The sequence below is a fragment of the Amblyomma americanum genome, chromosome 1, assembly GCF_052857255.1.
Source record: "Amblyomma americanum isolate KBUSLIRL-KWMA chromosome 1, ASM5285725v1, whole genome shotgun sequence".
Taxonomy (NCBI): Eukaryota; Metazoa; Arthropoda; class Arachnida; order Ixodida; family Ixodidae; genus Amblyomma; species Amblyomma americanum.
In genome coordinates, this window is record NC_135497.1 from 35,680,465 (window position 1) to 35,705,831 (window position 25,367).

General features: G+C 47.0%; 1 long non-coding RNA gene across 1 annotated transcript; it reads right to left on the reverse strand.

The window, feature by feature from the left end:
* Nucleotides 1–2,413: 2,413 nt before the first annotated feature.
* Nucleotides 2,414–16,788, reverse strand: LOC144132196 (uncharacterized). Its single transcript, XR_013314723.1, has 3 exons — nt 16,730–16,788; nt 3,705–3,873; nt 2,414–3,078 (listed from the first exon to the last, which is right to left on the reverse strand). It is a non-coding gene; the product is annotated as an uncharacterized LOC144132196 (long non-coding RNA).
* Nucleotides 16,789–25,367: the final 8,579 nt, after the last annotated feature.

Sequence of the window (25,367 nt, forward strand, 5' to 3'; positions counted from 1 at the left end):
TGAATATTTCTCGTCCCGTCTTTCCCGCAATTATCAAGACGAAGCTGGGTGATTCCACGCAAGATCAAACTGCCTAAATATTACATATTTTAAGTTTTCTTGATTCAGTAGGCCAACAGTGAATTTCGTTTTGTGAAAGTGCTAATATTTCAGAAAAAAAATTATAAACGACGCCATGGCAGAGGCAGCGTTTTCAAGCACAGCTCATTTTCGCAATATTGTTATGACGTAAAAATATAGATGTGAAAGACATGGTGGATTTATTTCTCGTGCTAAATTTGCAGGTGAGAAGGAATATGTCAGGCTTATTTCCGCATTTTTGAGGAAGTTGCTTGCTGGAAAATATTTCGAAAACGAGACGTCTCAAAACGAGACTATTTTCATGAATTTTTTTCGGCACCAATATTAAGCACGTTTCCTTCAAATTTGTAGAATAGATAAACAGTGAGGTGTTAAAAGGGTGTACTGGCTTTCATTGTTATATAATATAGGAAAGTGCAAGAAATATTGCCCTAATTTTGGCATTTCTGAACATAGTAGTGTTTTTCAAAAATGTTTTCAACAAAAAACTGCATCCCCAATTTTTTTTAAAACTCTGGAAACAAGTTTCTAGAAGGAGGTGAAAAAAATGTATGAAAGAACATGTTGCAATATATTGTTTCCAACCATGTTATCCTAGCTCAAACTTGTAATTCTTTTAGGGTCAGCAGGAGCGCCTAAATAAGGGGACGGAAGCTGCAAACACGCCCTCCGCTGCTCTAAATTTTCTCCAGATCCCAACACTGAGAGTTTTCCATCAAGAGAGAGCATACCCAATACTTTTTGAGGACAGACACTGCTCTGTGATGTAATAAGGATTTGGTAGTGCCGTTATGGCCGGGTGCAGGTAACAACTTGGAGTGCAGCCCATAGGAATGCATTGAAAGAAAAGTTTTGTATGTAATTCTATTGCTGCACAGTGCACCTATGAAGCTGTGTGTGTCCCAAGGCCCTCGCTTTGTCGTTTCACTGCAGGCATACTGTGGTTAATTTTCTTTTCTATTTCAAGTTTGATTTAAAAATACATTTTGGTTTCTTTTTTAGCCGCTGTTAATTTATTTGGATTAGCTATGCTGGTATATCCTAGATTGGTGATAGCTATGCTGCAGTAGGCATTCGTTCAACTTATGTACAATTTTTTTAAGTTTTTGCTTATCACAGAGCCTCCAAAATGCCTATGGTAAAAGCTATGGTACAGAATGTGGATTTGTAAAGCACCTCTGGCAAGCACATATTGGGATGTTTTTTTTTTAAAAAAACATTGACTTTGAAAAGATGCTGTTTACTTCCGCGTTCATTTCTACTGTTCAGTTGGTTTTTTTTAATGAAATACAACCTTATAGGGGCACTGTGCAGTCAGAAAATTACATTGAGAACTTTTGTTTACCTGCACTCAGCGATAGCAGTGCTACTGAATTCTGTTTGTTACAGATCGGTGTCAATCCACAAAAAGTATTAGGTACACTCTCTCTTGATGGAAAAGGTATGTCTTGGGATATGGGGAAATTTTAGAGCAGGGAAGAGCGTTTGCTGCTTCCGTCCCCCTCATTTAGGCGCTCTGGGTGATGCTCAAAAAACTACAATTTTGAGCTTGGATAACATTGTTGGAAACAAAATAATGCAACACGTTCTTTCATACACTTTTTTTCCTTCTAGAGGCTTGTTTCATGAGTTTCAAGATAAATTAGAGATGGGGTGTTTTTTCCTTTGATTTTTGAAAAACACTACTGTATTCAAAAATGCCAGATTTACGGCAATACTTCTTGCACTTCTCAATTTTATGTAACAATGAAAGCTGGTGTACTTTTTTAGCACCTCAATGGTAATTAATCGTGGAAATTTGAAATATACGCGTTATATATTTGTGGAGAAAAAAGTGAAAATAACGTCGTTTCAGATTTGTGTCGTTTTCGAAATTTTTTCCAGCAAGCGACAACTTCCTCAAAATAGCGGAAATAAGCCCACATATTCCTCTCACCTGCACATTTAGCACTAATATTATACACATCATGCTTTCATATCTAGATACTTACGTCATGGCAAATTAGCGAAATTGAGCTCTGCGTTAAAATGCTGCCTCTGCCTTGATATCGTTTATAACTTTTCTCTGAAACATTTGCATTTTCACAACGCAAAATTCACATTTGGCCTACTGATCAATGTGCGCATAATAAGTAAAATAATTGAGAAAATGAAAAACGAAATATTTAGGCAGTTTGATCTCATGGAATCACCCAGCTGTCAGAAGCGGTAAGATTTGCGTCTATAAAGTTATAAATATATGACCCTTACAGCGCAGTGATTAGGCATCGACCGTACTCGCTGCCATAACCTGGATCCGAGAAAGCGTGAGTACTGCCTCTCATGTTTATTTGGCATCACGTACACTTGCAATCAGCCATGTTTTTTTTGTGAAGTTAAAAGTTTGTTCTTTGTTTTGTACGGTTAGGTTTACTAGCGGAAACATTTTTCTTTTATTTGAACCTTATGGTTTATGCTTCATGGGGCTTGGTGTTCCAAAGTGACTCGGGCTATGACGGACACCGTAGTGGATGGCTCTGGAAATTTCGACCACCTCGGGTTCTTTAAGGTGCACGGACATCACACAGTACACGCACACACCACTCAGCACAGAGTGCATATATATTTTTAGAAGTCTATAAAACTATATTCTGAACACTCTTCATATTAATATTTATGCCTGATGATGCACAGTCTGTCTTTCCAAATGTGGGGCATTAGGTAATTTGGGGCATTAGGTAATGCTGCGTCCCCCAAAACATCATACTTGCCCGCTTGACATACTGCCGGCAGCTTTCTGAGGAGCGAAGACTTTCTGAACACCCTCGAGTCATGGATCCTGCTTGAACAACCCACACAAGTGTCAACAAACCGAGGCTTGTTGTTGCAGACCGCCCGCAGCGTCAGCGATAAGTGGTGGTGCCCATTGCAGTAGGTTGCTGCTACTTTGTTGCTGGGGCACTGAATTTCGACGTAAGACCCATCCAGACAGCCGACTACGCCGGGAACTCCAGAAACCTGCGCAGATAGACAGTAAATGACAAAAGTTTCAACTGAAGCCAAATGCAAACAAAAATGCAAAAAGGGTTGCATGACTAGTCATGTAGCGCCTTTTATACAATAGCACACAATAAATACCGCACCAAAAGAATAACAGCTGCAGAGAACAACGCAACTTCTTATAATGGATATGCCCCCTCCCTCCCATTTTTTTAATTCTATAAACAGGCATTCGTGCCAGCCTTTTTTCTAATAACGAATTAATCCAGTTTATGCAGTACGTACAAATGACGTATTGTGTGTGTGTGCGTGCGTGTGTGTGTGTGTGTGTGTGTGTGTGTGTGTGTGTGTGTGTGTGTGTGTGTGTGTGTGTGTGTGTGTGTGTGTGTGTGTGTGTGTGTGTGTGTGTGTGTGTGTGTGTGTGTGAAGGAAGCCAACAGTCACCGAAGCCAAGGTGCATAGCGGAATGTTTTTATAATTTTTTAACTTTGTGGTGCTGAACAATGAGAGAACAATACGTCAATTAATCTGTTGTGAAAGAAGTTATTTATAAACCAGTAGAAATATAAAAAGAGGAAAAACTGGGAACCAAATAAGGCAAGGAGAAAACAACAGCATCATTGAAAAATATTACCATCACTGACCTTCTCAAAGTCTTGCGACAGTTTGTTGAGGTCGGAGGGGAAAGTTATTACTGTTGGTCCCAGCGTTAGTATGTAGTCAGCCACCCTAATCAGCATTCGGTGCACAGAGCTTTCTGCAACGCCAAAAAGGGTTGCTACTTCTCTCATTGATGTTTTGTTTGCTGCATACCTGCGCAGTAACAAAAAAAAACGAATGAAAACAAAACAATCAAAAGTACAAGACACCTCCGGTCCGTCCCTGTCCTTCAAGCGCTACAACTTGCGACCATGAACCAGCAATCGCGAATTTCAGCATTAGTGCGGTATGAACGAATGTACGAAATATACCCGTTACTTTAATTTCTCTCATCGTTGAATGTGCACTGGAAGCATGCAGAAATATTCACAAAACAAACGGGAACAATTAACTCATCAAATGACGCACAGAATGTGCACTTCACTTGACTTTGCTGGGACGCCGCCCTGGGTGTGTGATGGGCAGAAGGCGGAAGTGGCAAAACCGGCAGTTAGCCAGCAAACAACAGATAGTGACAATCTGAAGTGCCTCCGGAACTGTAATTTTGCATAATAACGAAACAGTTACACATCATTCCTCTTAAAAGGTGGCATGCAATTATTCATGCGGTATATGGCCTACCTCTTCGGGTGAATACTTATGCACCACGTCTTCAATGAATCCGGTAACTATCGGGCGTTTCGCAGGAATGATAAATATGTGCTGGAAAGCGGCCTTGCAGGCGAAGATTTCCGTATCACATTTAAAGCCTGAATCTTCAATCGAAGATTCTGCACTGCTACTGCTTTCCGACTCGCTGTCGTCAAGCAGAGCGAGCGCCAGTGCGCGATTCACTTTCGAGTCCATACCGCGGCGGGAGAAGCTGATCGTCTGCTACGGAGCGCGGAGAGGAGCCGGCGCGGCGGACGCGACAAGCCGCCGGAAATGAGGGGCGCCGCTAGCGCCGCTGAAAAAGAACGCCACGCAAACTCCCGACTGCTCCACGGAGCAATCTCGGTTCGGCAACCGCTCCCTGTCTGCGATTGGAAGACGCGATCCGTGGCTCAGATCTGCGTTTGGAATAGAGTTGCTCCGAAAAGAGCAGAAAACGTTGCTCCCGAAGTGCTCCAACTCTGCGATTGGAAGTCACCATAAGATTCAAGGAAAAAACATGGAAGAAGTGGGGATTAGACGGGACTTAGGACTCCACATTTCCAACACCCCCAGCAACAGTGTATCCCTGGAGAGGCTCGATAGCTCAGTACATCAGGAGGCGCACATGATCAGGCCCATCGCCAACAAGAGACGATGGATCAAGTAGCATGATGTACACAAACTCCATCAAGCCTTCGTCATCAGCAAAATTACATTCGCCTCCCCGTACGTTCATCTCAAGGAGGCAGAAGATCAAAAAATTGATTCCCTAATCCGGCATGCATGTAAAACGGCGTTGGGCCTACTTAAATTCACAGGCAAGGAGAAACTCCTTGCCCTGGAGTACACAATACCTTTTCTGAACTTAAATGAACGTATCTAATCACACAGACGACTCGACTCTCCAGCACCGTTGAGAGAAGAATCATCCTAAATAGACTCAGAATCGAAGGTGATCGTGTGACAGACCAACCAGGCACCGTTCCCAGCCGTTTCCGAAATGAAATTAGAATAAAACCTCGACCTTAAGTCATAAATCCGCAAACCCAATATTACCGTCGGGAGGCAAGAACAAGAGCTATGCATTGACAATTGCAGAGACTCCAAGACATATCTGCGCAGATGCAGCCAATTACCAAGACAGCCGCCACAGATTCGCCATCTGCGGGGTATCCCATGCTCGAGACTTTCATCCGGTCACCCCACTAATCGTCTCTACGATATTCACCAAAAACACGGAAAGTGAGGAAGAAGCCGAGATTGCAGCTGCCATTGACTTTACGGACGCTAAAGCCACCGTAAGTGATTCCAAATGCGCCATCATCAACTTTGTCAAAGGACGCAATTCACTCACGGCCAGAATTATCCTGGAAAATTTTGACGAGACATCCTCTAAGTGAAATACTGACACGGTATGGGTCCCTGCGCAGGCCGGAAAACGTGGAAAGAGGCTGCCCACGCACAAGCCCGAGTTAGAGCCAGCCGCGCAGAGGACAGTTCTAACCAAGAGGCAACCGCGAAGCCCTAACCCCCTAACACGAGTACACCACCCATTTCTAACTCGTACAGGCAATTTCCGGCTCCGCACCGTTCCCTCTCGAGGGCGCAGCAGGTGGTTGTAGAAGACTTAAGACCGACTCCTTCCCCAACCCAAAACGTATACTCGCACATATTTTCTCAGATCTCTAGCCCAAACTGCCGCCTCTACGGCGAAAAAACTACCTGAGATTACACAATCTGGGACTGTAAAGAGCATTCTCCACCCGCAGAACTCATGACTGCTCCGTCACCTGACACGTGGCTTCCAGCAAAGGCCAGCGACGATCGAGACACTCAAGTCAATGCCGTCGAATGGATGCGGGCCGAGACCTGCATGGTCTGGGCATATGGCCACCACTCTACACATTCGTTCAAAAGTTTTCACTCACTCACTCACTCACTCACTCACTCACTCACTCTCTCACTCACTCACTCACTCCACTCACTCACTCACTCACTCCACTCACTCACTCACTCACTGCTTGGCTGTGGAGGGCAGCGACACCTGAAAGATAGCGTGCATTTTCTTTAGTCGTCTGCTGGCGAAATGCAAAAGACCCCCGTGCACAGTGATGCGCTGGAATTGGGTGCTCGTATACAAAGATACCGGCTGCTTGTTCATACGCCCGTACATCAAAATTCAGCAGGATGTATAAAGCCAGGTGGGCATGTGCAGACGAAAAAGCCTGCGCGTAAAAACGCAAGTACGAATCCGCATCATGTTCACGTGTGGTTCTTTCGGCTGCACGTTTCTGCATAGCAACATAGTTAATGACTCTGACGGCAGAAATTTGGAAAATATTTTTATCAGAAATCTTGAACAGCACGTTGTTGAATTTGAGCGAAATTTACAACCACGTACTGAAGAACATTGCGATAACCGCAGGTAGGGTTTCAAGCAGCTGTGCAGCAGCTGCATATAGACAAGAAACGATTTCCTGCCACCTTCTTTGTCGCTTAGTTATTGACGAGAAAATGACAGCACTGTTATCAACATGCGCAGTGGCGTCGTGAGGGCCACCTCAAGGGTCATAGTCCATCGCGCCGGTTCCACACAGTCCGTAACACTGACGAAGTCCTCCCGGCGAGTCAGTGCCTCCACGGCCAGCCAGGTTCGTGGAAGCCTTCTCTGCACAGAGAAAATGCAGGGGGAATGAGTGTGCGTGAGGGTATGGGTAAAGCTGAAATGAAAGATCAGAGGAGAAACGTGGCAGGACAGGCAAGAGCGATATGCAAACAGAAAATCGGACCTTCCGGTCGAAGTCCTGTGGCTTGACGAAAGGTGTGCCTCCAGAGCTGATCGGTAGGGAAACTGTCTGGTTCTGTAACACGCATCTGCCGCTGTTCTCGATCCGGTTCGACTCTGTGGCGGCCTTCCTATGTCTTGCCAGCACGTTGACATTCTGTGATGGCCTCTGCTGCACGAGGAACGGCGGGCCCGACGTCAGCGCAACGAACCACAGCGGGTCCGCGTTCTGGATGCCTCGCATGACCTTCTTGGAGACCTGGCATTTGTCGACAGGGCATTCCTCTTCGTCGCGGGGCGTCGTGGTGGACGCCATGCCTTGCTCTGAATTGTTGCCTTCGGCAGAGTCATCCTCGGTGGAGGCTGAAGGTACGGGAAATGGCGCGCCCCACCATTCTCTTCAGACACTGCTGGCACTGGTCGTAAGTGTCATCCTGGTTGTTGTCGTTGTCTGCCTCATCTTAGTAGTTGTTGTTAGCCTATTCAAAAATGGCACACATCCACACGGGGGATCGGCCAAGAATCGGGTGACTATTCACCTAAATTCAAGTGATTAAAATGAAAAGCACGCGGGAAAGCAACACCAGAGAATTCTTTCTCATGAACAGAAAAGAGATGAAAGTTTTGAATTCAAAATTAATAATAATATTAATAAAGAGAGGGACTGGAAGGATTTATTGAGCCAAATGTACTAATTGAGAGGAAAGAAAATTTTGTAACCCTTGGCATGGCAGTCGGTGAGATTCTAGCAGGCAATTTAGAACAGCGGTACAAACAGATCTGTTGCTGAACCCAAATATGGTGGCGGCAAAGTTTAGCAAGAGCGGGCTGATTAAACTAAGACCAAGGGGCCGCAAGGATTCCTCCAACAACCTTCTTCTCAAAGAGGTGTATCGGCGACAATAGAGCAAAAAATCCTCAATGGATTCAAGCTCACGGCAAAATGCATAAAGTGCAGAGAGCGCCAAACCTGACCTGTGTAATAGAAATTTAGAGGATTTATACGGCACCGCAGCCTCATCAGAGATACTTCAAGCTGCCGAGATCGACAAACTTGCCGGTTCTAACAATATCTGAGGTGCTAATAATCCGCCGATGTTACAAGTGTTGTGTCTTGCGTGCTTAAAAACGCATGCCGCCGAAACCTAGATGCTGTAATATAGGCTGTAGCCGGGATGACAGGCAACACGGGGCCGCTTAGGGAAGCCTTTGCGAGCGCATCAGCAATCTCATGAACTTTCACACTACTGTGATCGGGAACTCATACTAAATGCGGAGGAAGCAGGGATAAGAATGTGTTGAAAATGCGACCGTCAACATGCGCGGGGAGGGACGAACACAGAGATAAAGAATCGGTAATTACTGCCACTGCGGTAATAGAGGTGTCTATCTTGCGTAGAGCAAGTACTACCGCCAGAAACTCTGACTGAAAAAAGGGGTGAAATCTGGAAGCCACAGTGAAAAAGAAAAATGCGAACAGAATATTCCCACACCTGTCTTTTCATTGCACTGCGATGCGTCGGTTGCGATTGCAATTTTTGTATGCAGAATCCTTAGATAATCGTGCAGTAGACCATTTAGAATACAGTGTGGCAAAAAAGTTTTCCATTTTGGGGGTAAATATCGTCGAAAACAGTGGGGACAGCGGGCCCTCTGCATAGCGCAGGAAGAATGTCATAAATTTTCACATCTAAAGGCTCAAGTAGTCTTTGCATTGTAAGGCGGTGGTTTGTTTGAAAGAGCTGGGAGGAAGGGAGCAGCGGCGAGAACAATCCGAGGGCAACCAGGTCGGGCACAGACGCACGTGGCGATAGCAATACGGCTGATGCGCAGGGCCATTTTCTTCGTTTTCACGAGTCATCTGCTTTGTCTGCATCATCATATTCTTCACAATCACCCCCGGGGCGAAGAGGAACCGTCCTGGCGACTTACGGCGACTGCAATATAGAGGGGTTGTAGTAAGGCTTGAGACGCTGGATGTGAACGGTCTCGCGGCGGCGGAGATCGGGAGATGGCGTGAGGGGTTCGACGACGTAATTAACTGGAGAAATGCGCTCCAGGACACGGTAGGGGCCGTGATACTTGGCGAGAAATTGCGAGGAGAGTCCAGTAGTACTTGATGGTATCCAGAGCCACACAAGCGCACCAGGAGAGAAGTGCTATATGGTGTGAGCGTTGTCGTGGCGGAAGTTCTGGCGATTCTGGGCGTCAGTTGTGAGTGATCGGGCGATTTGGCGACAATCTTCTGCGTGTTGCGTGGCTTCGGAAACGGGTATATTCGGAGGCGTCAGGTTGATAAGGCAGAATGGTGTCTATTGTAGCAGATGGATGACGGCCGTAAAGAAGAAAGAAGAAAAAGAAGCCGGTAGTGGACTGCTGGGCGGTGTTGTAGGGGAAAGCCACATAAGGGAGGATGAGATCCCAATTCGAGTGGTTGGATGCGACATACATAGAGAGCATATCCCCGAGGGTGCGGTTAAATCGGTCGGTGAGGCCGTTGGTCTGCGGATGATTGGCGGAGGTGGTACGATGGATTATGTTGCACTGGCGGAGCAGGGCGGTGACGACATCGCACAAAAAGGCGCATCCGCGGTCGCTAAGCAGTTCACGAGGTGCACCGTGACGAAGGACAAAATGTTGCAAAAGAAAGGAGGCAACGTCTGTCGCTGTGGCAGACGGAAGGGCGGCGGATTTGGCATATCTCGTGAGATGATCAACCGCAACGATAGCTCAACGGTTGCCGGCCGCAGTGTACGGAAGCGGGCCGTAGAAATAAATGCTGATACGGTCGAACGGGCGTAGTGGGCAAGAGAGTGGCTGCAACTCTCCAACAGAATGATGAGGAGATGGCTTGCGACGAGGCAGGCGCGTACGTATTTAAGTACGAAGGTGTACATGCCGCGCCAGTAATAGCGCAGTCGGATGCGGGTGTATGTCTTGAAAACTTCCGCGTGACCGGATTGTGGGTCAGCGTGGAAATAGGCGCATATGTTCGTGCGCAGGTGGCGAGGAATAACGAGTAACCACTTGCGGCCGTCGGAGCTGTAGTTCCGGCGATAGAGGAGGTTATCGCGAATCACGAAGTGGGAAGCATGGCGGCGGAGAGCACGGGATGGAGAAGCAGCCGTGGGGGTTGGAGAGAAAGTCGAGAAGAGAAGCGATCCAGAAGTCAGTACGTTGCGCTGAGGGCATGTCGCTGGTGTGAAGGGACGACATAGAGACGTCAGAGGTGGAAATGCTGGCGATCTCGGCCGAAAGTGGGCAGCGGGACAGGGCATCAGCGTCTTGATGCTTGCGGCCGGAACGATAGACCACGCGGATGTCATATTATTGCAGACGAAGAGCCCACCTGGGAAGGCGGCCGGATGGGTCTTTCAAGGAAGAAAGCCAAGAAAGCGCATGATGGTCCGTCACAACGTCAAAAGAGCGGCAATATAAGTACGGGTGGAATTTGGCAGGGGCCCATACGATGGCCAAACACACTTTCACTGACGGAGTAATTAGTTTCGGCCTTCGTAAGTCTGCGGCTTGCGTAGGCAGCAACGTGTTCATCAAAACCACAGATGCGCTGGGCGAGTACGGCGCCGAGGCCGACACCACTGGCGTCCGTGTGGACCTCGGTAGGAGCGGTCGAGTCGAAATGGCGCAGTATGGGCGGCGCTGTGAGGAGGCGGCGCAAGGTGTTATACGCATCATCGCTCGCCGGAGACCACATCGATAAGTCGGAACTGCCGGACACTTGTGTTAAAGGCGCAGCAATCGAAGAAAAGTTGCGAATCAACCTCCGAAAGTAAGAGCACAGACCTAAGAAGCTGCGCAAGTCTTTGATGGAAGTGGGTTTGGGAAAGTCTGCGACAGCGCGAAGTTTAGCTGGGTCGGGACGAGCGCCTTGCTTAGAGACAACGTGTCCTAAAATTGTCAGCTGACGCGCAGCAAAACGGCCTTTTTTCAAGTTGAGCTGCAGGTCAGCGTCAGAGAGGCAGGTGACAACGTGCTTCAGGCGGGATAGATGGGTTTCAAAGTCGGGGGAAAAGACGACAATGTCGTGGAGATAGCATAGACACATTTTCCACTTGATTCCACGCAAATGGTGTCCATCATCTGTTTAAAGGTTGCAGGGGCATTACAAATGCCGAATGGCATCACAGTAAATTCATACAATCCGTCGGGGGTCAAAAAAGCAGTTTTGGAATGATCGGCCGCTTCCATGGGGACCTGCCTGTACCCAGAACGTAAATCGAGGGAGGAAAAGAGCTCCGCCACTTGCAAACTGTCCAGAGCGTCATCTATTCGGAGGAGCGGATAGACATCCTTGCGCGTTATCTTATTAAGGCGGCGGTAATCGACACAGAAGCGTATGGAGCCACCTTTCTTTTTCACAAGGACAACAGGCGGTGCCCTTTCGTCAATAACAGAAATCGCAGCACCGGTGTCCACAGGGGTCAAGACAGTAAAGCCCTCGTGAGAAATTTCGATCAGATTAGCAGAGGATATGTGAGGCCTTGGAAAGTTCGACAGGGACGCAGTTCTCGCCTCAGGAACTGCGGCACCTAGTTTTCCTCCTGAGGGAGATTGGAGCGACGTCGCATAGGAGAAACAGAGCGGCGCCTCGGTGAAGGTGAACGGCGTCTATAAAGGGCTGAACGGTCAGGAGAAAAAGGACGACTAGACGGCGGCTCAGCAGATCCGGAGTACTGACTAGTGGAAGGCCAGTACGCGGGAGCTGGAGGACGTGGCGCGTAGACTGGGAGACGGCGGCGGCAAAGCCGGGCCACATGACCAGGCAAGCCGCAATTGTAGCAGATAGGCCGGTTGTCGATGGTGCGCCAGGGATTGCTGACTCGCGGAGCCGGCCGAAGAGAAGGAGCCACCGCTCCCGCAGGTGGTGGAGGCAAAGCATAGGTAGGCGGTCGAGGTCTGGCGACTACGTCCGCGTATGTCAGCGCAGCGGCCATTGGGGGCGGCGTCTGGGCGATAACGTCGGCGTATGTCAGCGGAGCGGCGACAGGTGGTGGCGGATGGGCTGGTGGAAGAGCCTCGGCAACCTGCTCTTGGATAGCCTGCCGAAGGGCCGGTGCCAAGTCTGGAGCTTGCCCTGTAGAGTTCGGCAGAAGAGAAAGTTGACGCGCCACTTCTTCCCGAACAAAGTCTTTGATTTGTTGCAGCAGCGATGAGGTGTCAGGCGCTGGTGTCAGTCCAGCAAGCGACTCAACCTGTTTAGGGTGCTGTCGGGTCAGGAACCGCTGCTTCCGCAGCTCCTCGAAGCTTTGGCAGAGGGTGACAACTTCAGCAAGGGTGCGCAAGTCGCGCGCTACCAGAATCTGAAAGGCTTCGTCGTCAACACCCTTCAAAATGTGTTTAATCTTGTCAGCTTCTGACATGTCGATGTTGACACGCTTGCATAGGTCAATGACGTCTTCTATGTAACTGGTAAAACTTTAGCCGACCTGCTGAGAAGGTTGTCTTGAAAGCAGACCAGGTGCGGATGTCCACCTCGTGGTTCCGATACCACAGGTTAGCCACGCCGGTGAGATAAAAAATTACGTTATTTAGTTTGTTGGCATCGTCCCATTTGTTGTAAAGGCTCACTCTCTCGTAAGACGTGAGCCAATCTTTGACATCCTGATCATCGGTCTCACTGAAGATGGCCGGGTCCCGTTGGCGAAGGGAGCCGGCGCAGGTAACAGCTGGGCCCACTTGCACGGCTTGATGTTGAACGTCGTGAGGCATCGCAGGTGGCGGGAGAGTACGGTTGCGCAATTCCAGGGCTGTTACTCTGGCCTGACATACAGGGCTGGCCTGACATACATTTTGTAAATAATTAATAGCGCATCTCTTCGCATGCCGTACGGGTACTACACAGTCTGCGCAACATGCCCACGGCCCAAGCCCCCTTCACCGCAACATGATCAATGTGGGGTCGCCAGATGAGTTTCTCGTCATAAATGACTCCTAGGTATTTAAGGGATTGAGCCTGCGGTATAGGTTGCAAGTGGCAAGTGAGAGACCACTACAGGTTTCTGTAGAGAGAAAACAAGGATGGCGCACTTGCTAAGATTTAAATTCAGGTGTAAGCTGCTCAGCAAGAGCTCAAGTGTACTCAGGTATGACTGCAACAGACCATGCAGGAATGTATATCCGGCGCAGCCGAATAAAACGCAATGTCTTCCGCATAGACGTAAGTGCGTACATGTTCACTGAGAGGAATTGAGCTCAACCAGAATAATAAAGAGCACAGGAGAAAGAACAGCTCCTTGCGGTACACCTCTGATTTGTTTGTAATTCTCTGAATGAACACCATTACGGACAGAAAAGAATTTCCTATTATAAAGAAATGCAGATATCCAAGCAACTATATAATCTGGAAACTGAAGAGCCTGTAGATTATGTATTAGGATGTAGTGTCCTACACTGTCGTAAGCTTTGGCGTCGTGTAGCGTAACCAAAGTCGCGACCAGGCGTTGACAACGAGCAAGGAGAATTCTGCTCTCAAGATCAGCATGTACATTCCATATCGAACACTGTGGCCGGAATGCGAGTTGACACGGACTGAGTATATTTTTGCTGTCCACAAAGGCTGGCACCCGAATTTATAACACCTTTTCTATTAACTTTACAACGTTTGATATTAAAGAAATTAGCCTAATATTATTCAATTCATAGCATCCACTCTGATTTATCAGTAAAGGATTCACCTTGGCCAGCTTCCACTCAGCAGGTATCCAATCATGTTTGATAGAGTAGTTAATGAGGTGCAATAAGGAGTCGGGAGACTCCTCATAGAGAATCTTGAGAATCTTTGTAGTGATACCACCAGGGCCAGTCGCAGCAGCAGGTAATCTCTGTACAACCTGGGAAAGCTGCGATAGATTAACTTGTGAGGCATTATTATTTGGCACCACTGACGCAAACAGCATTGGTCAGAAAGGCAGTAGAGACCAAAAAAGCTTTTGCAGGCCCGTAGAAATTAATTCAACCACCTGGTTAGCTTCTTTAGGCGACATAACTAACGACTGTAAATTACTAGGGGACGTGAACAGTTTTCTAAACTCCAAAAGTTGAATAGTGCATGTCGGTTGTCGGACTCCTAAAGATAATCGAAATGTTCTGAGTGATATTTTTCCTTCGCACGTGAAACTGTGCGTTTAAAGGTGGCTGCAAAGAATTTATAATCACTCCAGTTATTTGGGCATTGGTTATGAAGAAGCTTTTTCCAAGCTGCATTCCTCCGGCTGTAATCTCTCGTACAGTCCGCATTCCACCAGGTAGAAGAATTTGCTTTTGTTGGCCCCAACCGAAATTCCGACTTTTTACGGCATTCTTCTATAGCCAGACATATGCTTGTTGACTGGTGGGTCTCGGCGATGTTAGCCACTGCCGCAAGGGCAGAGTGCAATGTCGTCTGAAATCTGTCATTATTTATATGTGGCCGCAACTGAGAAGACGCAGGCGTTACACGAGATACGATATCAAAATGAATAGGTATATGATCACTTGAGGTGCCACAATCAACAGTCGACCAATCTGTTACGTGAATGCCAGGACTAGTGAACGTGAGATCTAAAACAGATTGATTCTGTGCGCGAAGGTAGTGGCTGATCCTGAATGTAAGCACATAAGATTGTGATCAGAAACCCACTCCCAAAGGCGATTGCCGCATAGGTTAGTCCTGAAACCCCACGACACATGGTGAGAATTGAAGTTCGCCAGCCACGAGAACTGGGTTTTTACAGTTAGCGAGTAACTTGTCCGGAGGTTTAATATCCTGTACTCCAGAGGGAAAATAACAAGTTTCTATTGAAAATGGAGAGCACCCAGGAAGTACATAGTCTAATGCCAAAATCTCACAGTCAGGAGACATTTGCTGGAACGATACCTTAGCCCTTTGGCAAAATTTTGAAGAGACTAAAGTTAGTAAACCACCTCCTCTTGACTGGCGATCAGGCCGAAATGAACGGTAATTTTAAAAATGAAAATGTTAGTTGGTTGAAAGCCACGTTTCTTGCAAAATTATGACATCCGGAGTAAGCTGGGTAGAAATGCAGAATAAATCTGTGGAAGCTGAAAGAATTGAGTGACAGTTCCACTGTAGAACTCGCAACGACGCTATGGTTGCGAAAGCCTTGCAGCAGCAACTGCCTGCCCCAAAATGGTATCCTTGGGCTTGATGTCAAGCTGTTGCTTCTTTGATTAGGGCTGGACACGTGGAGAAGGCGACAAATGAGACATAGGGGACCCGCTTCGCTTGGGAACCGGCGCATCAGGCTCCATCATCACGAAATCATAGATGATACCATCATCACTCGAAGTATCCGAGGTAAGTACCGCGGAAGGGGCTTTAGTACGTTCCTAGGGCTGAGATGCTTCAGGAACTGTAGACTGGGTAAGAGTACAATGAAATGCTGTAGAGAGAGGGGCCAAACCGGCCTGCACAGCATGTGTAAGCTGAGTTGCTATAACGTTTGTAAGGTACTCCGATACACTTGCGACAATCCTTGCTACGATTTTAGACATTGAAGCCTCCACAGCAGCCGCAATTGCCTGGGACAGCGTCGAGTCTAACATGACTTCTTGACGAGCGGTAACACCTGCATAACCGTGGGCACGTTCTTTCAACTGCGTAATAGCGTCACGGTGCGAACAGCGTTTTCCGTCAATTAGCTCTAGAAATTGGATTTCCTGCGCTCGGGAGGGACAACTTGAGTAGTTTGCAGAGTGAGCCCTACCGCAAAAGCCACACTTCTCGTTCTGCTCACTGCAGGTGGTCGTTGCATGACCATCCCCACAGTTGCAAAACCGCAAGTTGGATTTGCAACCGCCGGCGCTATGGCCATAGCGCCAGCAGTTGTTGCACTGCAGAGGCCTAGATGACAAAGTGTGTACCCGAAAAAATAGAGGCTATGCCTTGATTTGAGAGAGGCAGGAAGTTCCGACAAAGGTGGCAATCACAGATTCGGTAGGCACCCGCATGTTGTTTACATCTCGGCTACAGCGGTGCACAGCAACAACACCTGCAGCAGACAGAAGCTCAAGAGTCTCGGCTGGAGACAGGAAAGAGTCCACGCCTCGAACGATACCTTTCGTGGAAGCCAGAGGTGAAGAGATAAATGAACTTACCGGAAGCGAGCCAAAGGATGAGGCCTTTAGTAACTCTCTGATATAGTCGAGGTCTGGCGATCTACACAGAATCCAGCCGCGTCCAAAGTGGCGTACATCTGAGATTGACTCATAATGAGAAGTGGCTGACTGGAGAGCAGCCCGAACAGCTCCAGGGTTGGTCATCTTGATTGCACTGCCATCCTGAGGCACCAGCGCAACAGGGATACTGCCGATGCCACTGCGCAAAAAAGCTTCCAAAGACAGGAGGTCAGGGGATAGAGAAGCCGACCAGGAGGAGCTCCCCTGGCCGGGAGACTGGGTAGACATAGCCCAGGCTTACCGCCTTAACGTGTGCTTAAAGCCCACAAAACGGGAAGACACCCGAAACTTAGCCGATCGTTCCCAGCAGAGCAGAGCAGGTCCGAATCGAACACGTGGAGAACAGAACAGAACGCTTCAAAGGGTTCTAAGGGTGGGTAAGGTGGCACTTACGCAAGCCTTCTCCCTAGTGTGAATCGAACTCGTCCTTCTTCTTCTTCTTCGTCCTCTTAAGGACGAATAAGAAGAAGAAGGACGTGTACGTCCAAGAGACAGCCTTCGTCCTCTTCTGTCGCGCGCCTTTCGCTCCAGCCATTGTAGGTCGTCGTCGTTAACTTTCAGCCTCTGGCTGTGGTTCCTCTAGGCGCTCGTCTGCCCGAGGAAAGTTAGGTTTCTGCTGTCCCCCTGGCTGAACGACTGTGTACGTCTCTCGGGCTCTGTGATTTCAGTTCAGCACTTATCGCACGCTTTTCCTCACTCGAATGGTATGAGCGTGCTTTTAGGCAGCCTCGGTAATATAAGTTCGATTTCAGAGTACGTCAGCTAACAACAAGATGCATTTGAGGATGCTTGTAGGACCTCACTGCCAAATTACAACTGCCTTTGCGGGCCTGCGCTCGGGCTGTGCACCTTGGATCTCTTTTAATGTTTTGTTATTCGCGGCGTCCTTGTATAGACGCACCGGGGACGGATTGAAACATGCAATGAGATTACTGCGACAAAAAGACCTTGCCTCATTTTGATGCATTCACGCACGATGCTGGTTTTCAAACAATTAACGGAGCCTCGGCGCGCGGATGGTGGTCTGTGCACTTTTTTATCTACATGCTATTATCTTTGCTATTGTTTATTTTTAATTTCAGATGGTGGCGCCACATAGTAGCAGTGATTAACCGTAGCAGTGATTAACCGTTGCGCAAGCGCTTCAGACGTCTTTGTTCTTGGCGGCCTGTGTGCGCTGTGCGCGGGAATAGCCGCTCGATGGATCATGGAACTGGAAGGGCAGCGGCGTGGCGCGGATGTGACGGACGTTTTGCAGGCTTGCTTGAACTCGCAAGTAAGGGATCCTATTCCGGTGTCTAACGAATTCAGGTAAGCGATGATTGCTGAAGCACGTTGTGGCAGAAACTGCCGTTTGGGCTCAACAGTAGATGTCTTCCGCGGTGTTATTAATGAAGCCGCGTGTTGACGTACTGCGTGTCTTTCATGTCTTGCTTATCTGAGGCTCGTTGCTAATTAAGTTTGCAAGCGTTAACTCGAACGTGTTCCAAACTTTCGCTGTATTTACGTCGTGGCAGCGAAGCGTTCAGATGTTATCTAACCTAAATTCAAATGCGTTCACACTGTTTTGTCGGTGCATAGGCGCCGCTGTCACGGATGGCAGGTTGTGTCATGTCGGGACGAGTATTGAGGACCCACTTAAAATTATGCGAGGTTTTATTAAATGAGGCACCAAATTTTGATTGTGTGGTCTCTTTGTGATAGTGCGCAAGATATGAGTAAAGGGATACCACGCGGCGACATTCATAAGTGGCTAAGTGCGCATGGTATTTGGTTGCACTAGTAAAGTAATTTGTTCTCACGAGCTGTTTCTGTTCCAGGTTTCGCGAGAGAATCTCTTAATAGTTTTTATTTCGGTTTTTAGGGCAGACTGTAAGCGTCTGAGTGATTTAAAATATGAAAGAGGCCGCGTTTTTCTTTTTGTTCACCTCTCACGCTACCCCTAAAGTGCAAGAAGTGATAATACAGGCACATTTGATATGTCGAAATATATATATATTTATATATATATATATATATATATATATATATATATATATATATATATATATATATATATATATATATATATATATATATATATATATATATATATATTTATATTATATATATATATATATATATATATATATATATATAATTCAAAGTTGAAAACACTTCATTTAGCCATAGATTTATTTTGAGTCGACGTTTGAGTCCGAAACGTCGACTCAAAATAAATCTATGGCTAAATGAAGCGTTTTCAACTTTGAATTTTTGCCTCTAGCAACGAAATACGTTTATATATATATATATATATATATATATATATATATATATATATATATATATATATATATATATATAAATATATATATATATATATATATATATATATATATATATATATATATATATATATATATATATATATATATATATATATATATATATATATATACTCGCATATTAGCCAACACGTTGTATGGGTCGGTGCGGCTGCTTTCCCCAGAATGCTGGTTTATGCCGGTAGGCTAGGTTATGCAGAATTTATACTTGTAATCATGCTTGTGAGTGCTGTACCCAAGGTCATATTCGGAGATAATCCGATGAATTGAGACCTTAATGCATATGTAACTTCTAATGTTCCCATTGTACTTTGTTATGCAATTTTATCTGCAACGTTTTCGTCAGGCATAAAGTTGGCTCTTTTCAAAAGCCCACTAAACATAGTGTAATACGCATGAATGTTGTGAACGTAACTGTACTGTATGTATGTGCGTCAGCACATTGTTGCATTGAACTTCCATATGCATGTGTGCAGGCTTTGCATGAAGCGGCTTTCCAGATGCAACACTTGCCCCAGTTGGAGCCCCAATTGGTCACACGATGACATACGGGGGCCCAGGACAGGGAGGGCGTTCGTAATGAAAGAACACAGTGCCAGGATCAGCAGCAGTGGCATAGGATAAAGCTGTGGCCCCAGAGTGTTCCAGCCTGAGGTTCAAAAATATTGTCACATTTTGTGTACAGAACTGTTAGATATTCTTTTTGCATAAGTGAAGTGTTCCTTCTGAAAATGTTTGAAACCAACTGCTCTGTATTAAATTAGTAAAAGAATCAAGCAACGAGTTATGCAAAGAAAGCGACGAGGAATGTATTTTACGCTCATGTTGACGACAGGAGGGAGTTATTCCCATGACCATTTTAGACAGAGAGGAGTTTTCACAAAGTATAAAGAACAACCAAGTGGTTTTGCTTGGATCCACACCCACGACTTGCACTTGTTCCGTGTGGTGCTCAACCAAGAGGTAGAAGGTAAAACAGCCGCTGGCTTATTTCAGTTGGTCTGGCACTGCATGCAACAAGCACAGGTCATGTGTTTCGATTAAACCAGTGCCAGGTGGGTGTCATAATTCTGTGTAAAAAATGTTCTCCTGTTAATAATGCTAATGAGGTTAGGTCCCGTCTATAATCAGCACTTGTGTTAAACAGTTATCGTCCTCTCTTTCCTTGCCTTCTATTGCGGATAGCCTAGTTTGTAAACATAATATACATACTAATAAACCCTTGGCTTCCATGTCTTTGTCTTCTACAGTGCATTAAAGAGGCTTTTAAAGCAACTGGGGTTCTCATGGAAGAACATTTCGTTAAGCGTTGTATGTTATTACATTTGCGAATGTGCTGCTCTTTTATGTATTGCGGTTAAGTCCTTAAACTGTGAAAGCTTGCAGATGCTAATGTTTGGAGCCGTCAATAATTGTCTCTTGATGCTGCTGTTTTTCTATTCTGTGAGTGAGCTTTTTTTTAGTTGTGTAGTTTCTCTTGGAAAACCTAGGACACCTTTGTTACTTTAATGTAACAGGTTTTTAATGTGTACATTTGGAAGTCTGCAGCTGGTGAGTAACACGTACTTGCAGAATAGATCCTAAACACCCAGCGCTCTTCTACTGCTCTGCATCTGTTGCTGGTACATGTAGGCTACACATATTCACTGAATTGCCCCTGGGTTGTTTTTGCTGCCACATTGTTGTAAGCCTTTGTGCTCTGGCCATTTGTTTACACACTTGGCGCTTCCTTTTTTTGTGGCCGGTGTGTTTATATTCTGTGATTCAGTGCTGGCTGGAATGTGTTGAGCTCAACAGTGTATCACATGAAAGCACTATTTCAATCTGGTGAATATGAACTTCGTTTTTATCCCAAATGTGGCTCTTCAACTTTGGATATTTAGTGACACATTATATAGCTACGTAAATTTGCACTATAGGTAGGACAGACAGAGTATAAACATGCCCCCACTACTGCGGATGGCGTGCGCGTATTCTAGTTATTCAGTTCTCAGTATTATATTCATTGCGTGATGCCAATATCCCTCAATTACATTTGAAAGTGCAGTTGCAGGTTAACACTACTAAGGCGTATTCATTTAATCGAGTATGTTGCAACTCTTGCTGTTCTGACTGATGTTGTTGTGCTAGTCAACTTTAAGCGCATGTGGTTGTATTTTGCAAGCTTTGTGGTTCTTATTTTTATGGCGTGTATGGTGCAGATCTATTCATGCATCTGCAAATAAAACTTTCAAAACAAACGAATCTTGCTGCTGTTATTTGAACCATTGCTTACCAGAGCGTAGTTACTCAGGTGCCGCTGGTAAACATGAGGTCAATGTTTACATTTTGCATAATCATCATCTGATAATCAAGTTTTTAACAAATCTAATTTTCAATCAATTATCACATATCTATTGCAATGTATGCCAGAACAGAGCACGCGACAGGGGCGGGCCGTCTCTACCCTGCCACTAGGCCATGAACCTCCCAAGCACGGCCACCGTGCTGGCCCGATGACCCTTGCCAAAAGGCTGCCGGTCATCGCCAAATGAAAGGCCACGAACAAAAACCAATCACGGTCCGTAAAAGGCAGCCAACGTTGGGCCAGCCATTTATTGCTTGGCAGCTGATGCTGGGCCACTCGTCTGCTGAGCTCGATTTTTTGCTTTGGGTATCAGACATGGCGAGTCACTTGTGAACATTTAAAAAAAATTGCGCTTGAAAGCGCAGACATGTGAGCACTTACATGGGAAAATGGCATGTGCTACTGCAGTTGCAGGAATTTTTGGATAAACAGATTTCTTGTTCATCTTCGCATCTGCGTTCTTGTCTGTTATGTCAAGTGCATGGCTTGTTACCAACGGTGTGATGAACTTGCATATAATATGCAGCAGTGCTTCCCTGTTGCCGCTTTTCTTGTTCTCACAGGTCAGAACAGGCAAACCCGCGATTTTATTCACACTAGATGTAGAGCAAGCATGTGTCCAGTGGCCTTGGAAGATGCGTTCGGTCTTTGAGCATGATTTCGACGAACATCTTGAGGCCATGTAACACTCTTCGGAGCGCTGACGTCGGGTAAAAGAGTCCACCCCTGTCTTTGTAGGATGGAGTCAAACTATCTACAGCAGCATTTCTTTGACTGGAAATACAAGCTACAAACTGCAGAATAATTTGATGTTGTGCACAGCTGCCAGATTTTTCCTCTAATTAACTTGAGCTGTCTTTCGCGCAGTTCTAAGCCGGCAGTAATTTCATGGAACGAAACGCTGGGCTTCTTGTTTCGCTGACTGGACATGAAAAACGGAGCGCAACAGAAAATCATCTTCGCTCGTTACTCGCTCCAGCAACTGCAGTAATCGACGCGTCACTTGTCAAACGGTAACACTAAACACACCACATAAATAATATAACAAACAGCGCACCAGAACGTATACCTTTTGCTGCAATGGCAGTCACAAGAAAATTCTGTGCTGCCTTCGTGTCGTCTGCTAGAGGGTCATCTGACAGCGCCGCCATACGGCGGGCAGAACCACGCCAAACGTTGACCACGGCCGGTCTCGAGGCAGCGAAGCGCGCTCCGCCGCCGCTACTCGAAACTCGTGGGCAGAAAAACTCCTAACGCTTCAGGCATGTTCTTCAGGAGGCATTGGTGGGGAGTGGCTCAGACAGCGCTGGCTGAGGTGTTGTTTCGGCGAAAAAGGGCTTGGTGGTATGGTCGCTTGCGCTACAGAATATTGCCCCTTTGTCTAAGGTGTTGCTCGCAGTGGAGTGTTCAACATGTTGTCGCGGGGGTCACTATGAAGGAATACGTCAGTAGCCATACTACAAACCGTGAGCCCTGTTATTATGCTCAAAAATGCTTATTTACACGCACTCAACGACCCGCCCAGTACCTTCTGGGAATAGGCAACCACCGCCTCTTTCGGCAAGGAAATGAGGTGCTCGTTTGCAGATATTGTTCCTATGCGCCTAAAAGCTTTTTCTCGCGTCCTGGAACTTTTGTCACTGATAGTACGTGCTGTAGCAGTACACTCACGCATCAGAGCGCTCGGTAGGAAACGGCCGCTCGCTTTTCATGGCTCATTTGTTGGAGGTTCCTGAATGCAGAGCGCAGGTTGTGGAACATTGTTCGGTTAGTCAACGAAATAGGTGTGTGTCTGCTTTGTAGACTCTGTGGTGAGAGCCTATTAACTATTACTGCCATCGCATTTCAATGACGGGCAGGTCAGTGATTTCGCAGCACTTTTTTTACTATTATTTATGGCCCGAACTTGGATGCATAGAGGAAAAGCCACACCAACAGGAGGATTAATCAGTAATTCTCCTCACAACCAGCCACACTAACGCACCCCCTTTGGGAGCCGCCGTGGTGGCTGAGTTGTTACGGCGCTCGGCTGCCGGCACGAAAGACGCGGGTTCGATCCCGGCCGCGGCGGTCGAATTTCGATGGAGGCGAAATTCTAGAGGCCGGTGTACTGTGCGATGCCAGTGCCCGTTAAAGAACCCCAGGTGGTCGAAATTTCCGGAGCCCTTCACTACGGTGTCTCTCATAGCCTGAGTCGCTTTGGGACGTTAAACCCTCATAAACCAAACCAAACCACCCCCTTTGGAAATGTCAAAATCTAACCTTCACACACACAACAGTCACCACAACTGACCAGTGGGAGGCACTGCTGCATAGCTCGGAAGCTGCCGCTCGAGAGGACGGTCACATGGGCTGCGAAGGCCGCCGCGGCGCAAGGGTTTGCGGCCGTCTGATCTCTAGCCCCTCCCTAAGACCTCTCAGAAATAAAGTAGTCAGTTGTTACCTACATACCTACTTCAGATAACAAGTGCTCGGTGCGCCACTGGCAGTAAAAATTGGCACTGGCTTATGTCGGCTATGCCACGATATATACGTAGCGGGAGGTACGTTTCCCTGGATGAGCTTGTTGTGGTCACTGTATGTTTAGCAATGAGAGACATTGGGTATACGCACCTCTTGTTCTTTTTGTTTGACAGAGACGAAGACTGCCCGATGGTCTATGAAGTAGCATGCAGCAGTATCAGTTTTGTCGATACACTATTTCGATTTGGTAGAGCCTCTTTAGTGTACAAGCTCTATAGTAGTTCCCCATTTTGTAGTCTGGGCGTGAGGGTTCGAAGCTAAATTAAAGTAAAACTTCTCTGTCAAACACCTCATAAAGAGTCCTGTTTCCTGTAGAAATCACCCCAAGTCACACAAAACTGTGAAACCATGCCGTAGACTGGCATACATGTGGGAACCACATCAATCATCTGCTTGATAAATGTTCCTTATGCTACCTAGACTCCTTGGATGAAAATGCAGCTTTCCAGAAGCCGAACGCGGCATGCTTCACCATTATTAACCGCGACCAAAGGAAGATGTCTGACAGCGGTGATACCTTTTTCACGTGCACACATACTCCCGCGTTCTTATTTGGTTCAAGCCAGCTGCCAGGCGACAACCTCAGTATCAGAAGAGTTAGTCTTCTTTTGTATATACCACCGTTTTGCAGCGGCTGGACTCTCCTTCTCTACATGCATGTAAAACGTGATACAGAGGCCCTCTACATCTCTGCCTGTGGAATACTGCGCATGCGACACGGGGTTCAGGTGATAGAGCGGCGTGCGGCGAGGCGGCGACGAAGAACGTGGCGCAGCTGCGGGGTCTCTATGGTCACCATGGTATCGGCGCATGCGCACAACTGCTCCTCAAGCGTGACCTCAGGCTCGGCTTTGACGGTGGAGAGGGCGCGTGGCAGCGGCGACGGTGAAGGGCACTCCGCACTTTGCTCCTTTTCGATTTCCATGGCAACAGCGCATGCGCACAACTGGTCTCTCCCAAGTACCGCGAAATGCTCGACTTGTAGTCCAGCGTAGCTCTCGCTACAAAAGCGCTCTGCGAGAATCACCAGCAACCGAGTGGAAAGAGCATGAACAAGACCACGGTGCACAAGACTAGCTGCAACGCAACACGAACGGGACAAAAGTTGGACTACCACAAACAGGCGCTGTTTGTGCTAGTCATTCGTCTTGTGTCCCGTTCGTGTGGCGCTGAGAGCGAAAATGAACACTTACCAACTCGCCCTAATTTCCGCCTAGCTGCAACGCTCGCGTGCGCTGACGTAGCATATGCGCTGGGCTTCTCCGCTTCACGGTGTCTTCGACTTGTCACTTTCCTCTGACCGAGGCCGGGCTGACGAAGAGCGAGCAAGACCAGCTGTGCTGAGACGCGCAGATCGGATGCGAAGTGTAGAAGGCGCCGCTAAGCTGAATACGCGAGGTGCTCTCAAAGCGGTCACGGGACGTAAACATAACCTAAAAGCCTTCCGTTGACCACTACTGGCAGCAAAGTTCGCGCATTATATTTATTCCACACAATATATCTTTTCGTCAAAGGACGTCCGTATTTCATTCTAAGAGCACTCGCTGACAAAGAAGTGTTCATTGGGCGGACATCTGTACTCACTAAGGGCTCTGGAATACACCATAATGGCTAGAGTGGAATGCTGCTACGTACCACGAAGAAACGTTCTGATATTCCGGCACACACATATGAACTTCGTTGGCTTGAAACTTGCCCGGAAATTGAGTATAGTACTATCGAAACACTGCGCACAACTCGCCGCGTTGCCTCCTGCAACCAGGTGTCCATGCTGGCGTGGTGGCGCTGAGTAGTGATTGGTGCAACGTACCGAAGTGACGCACAGCGCGTAAGG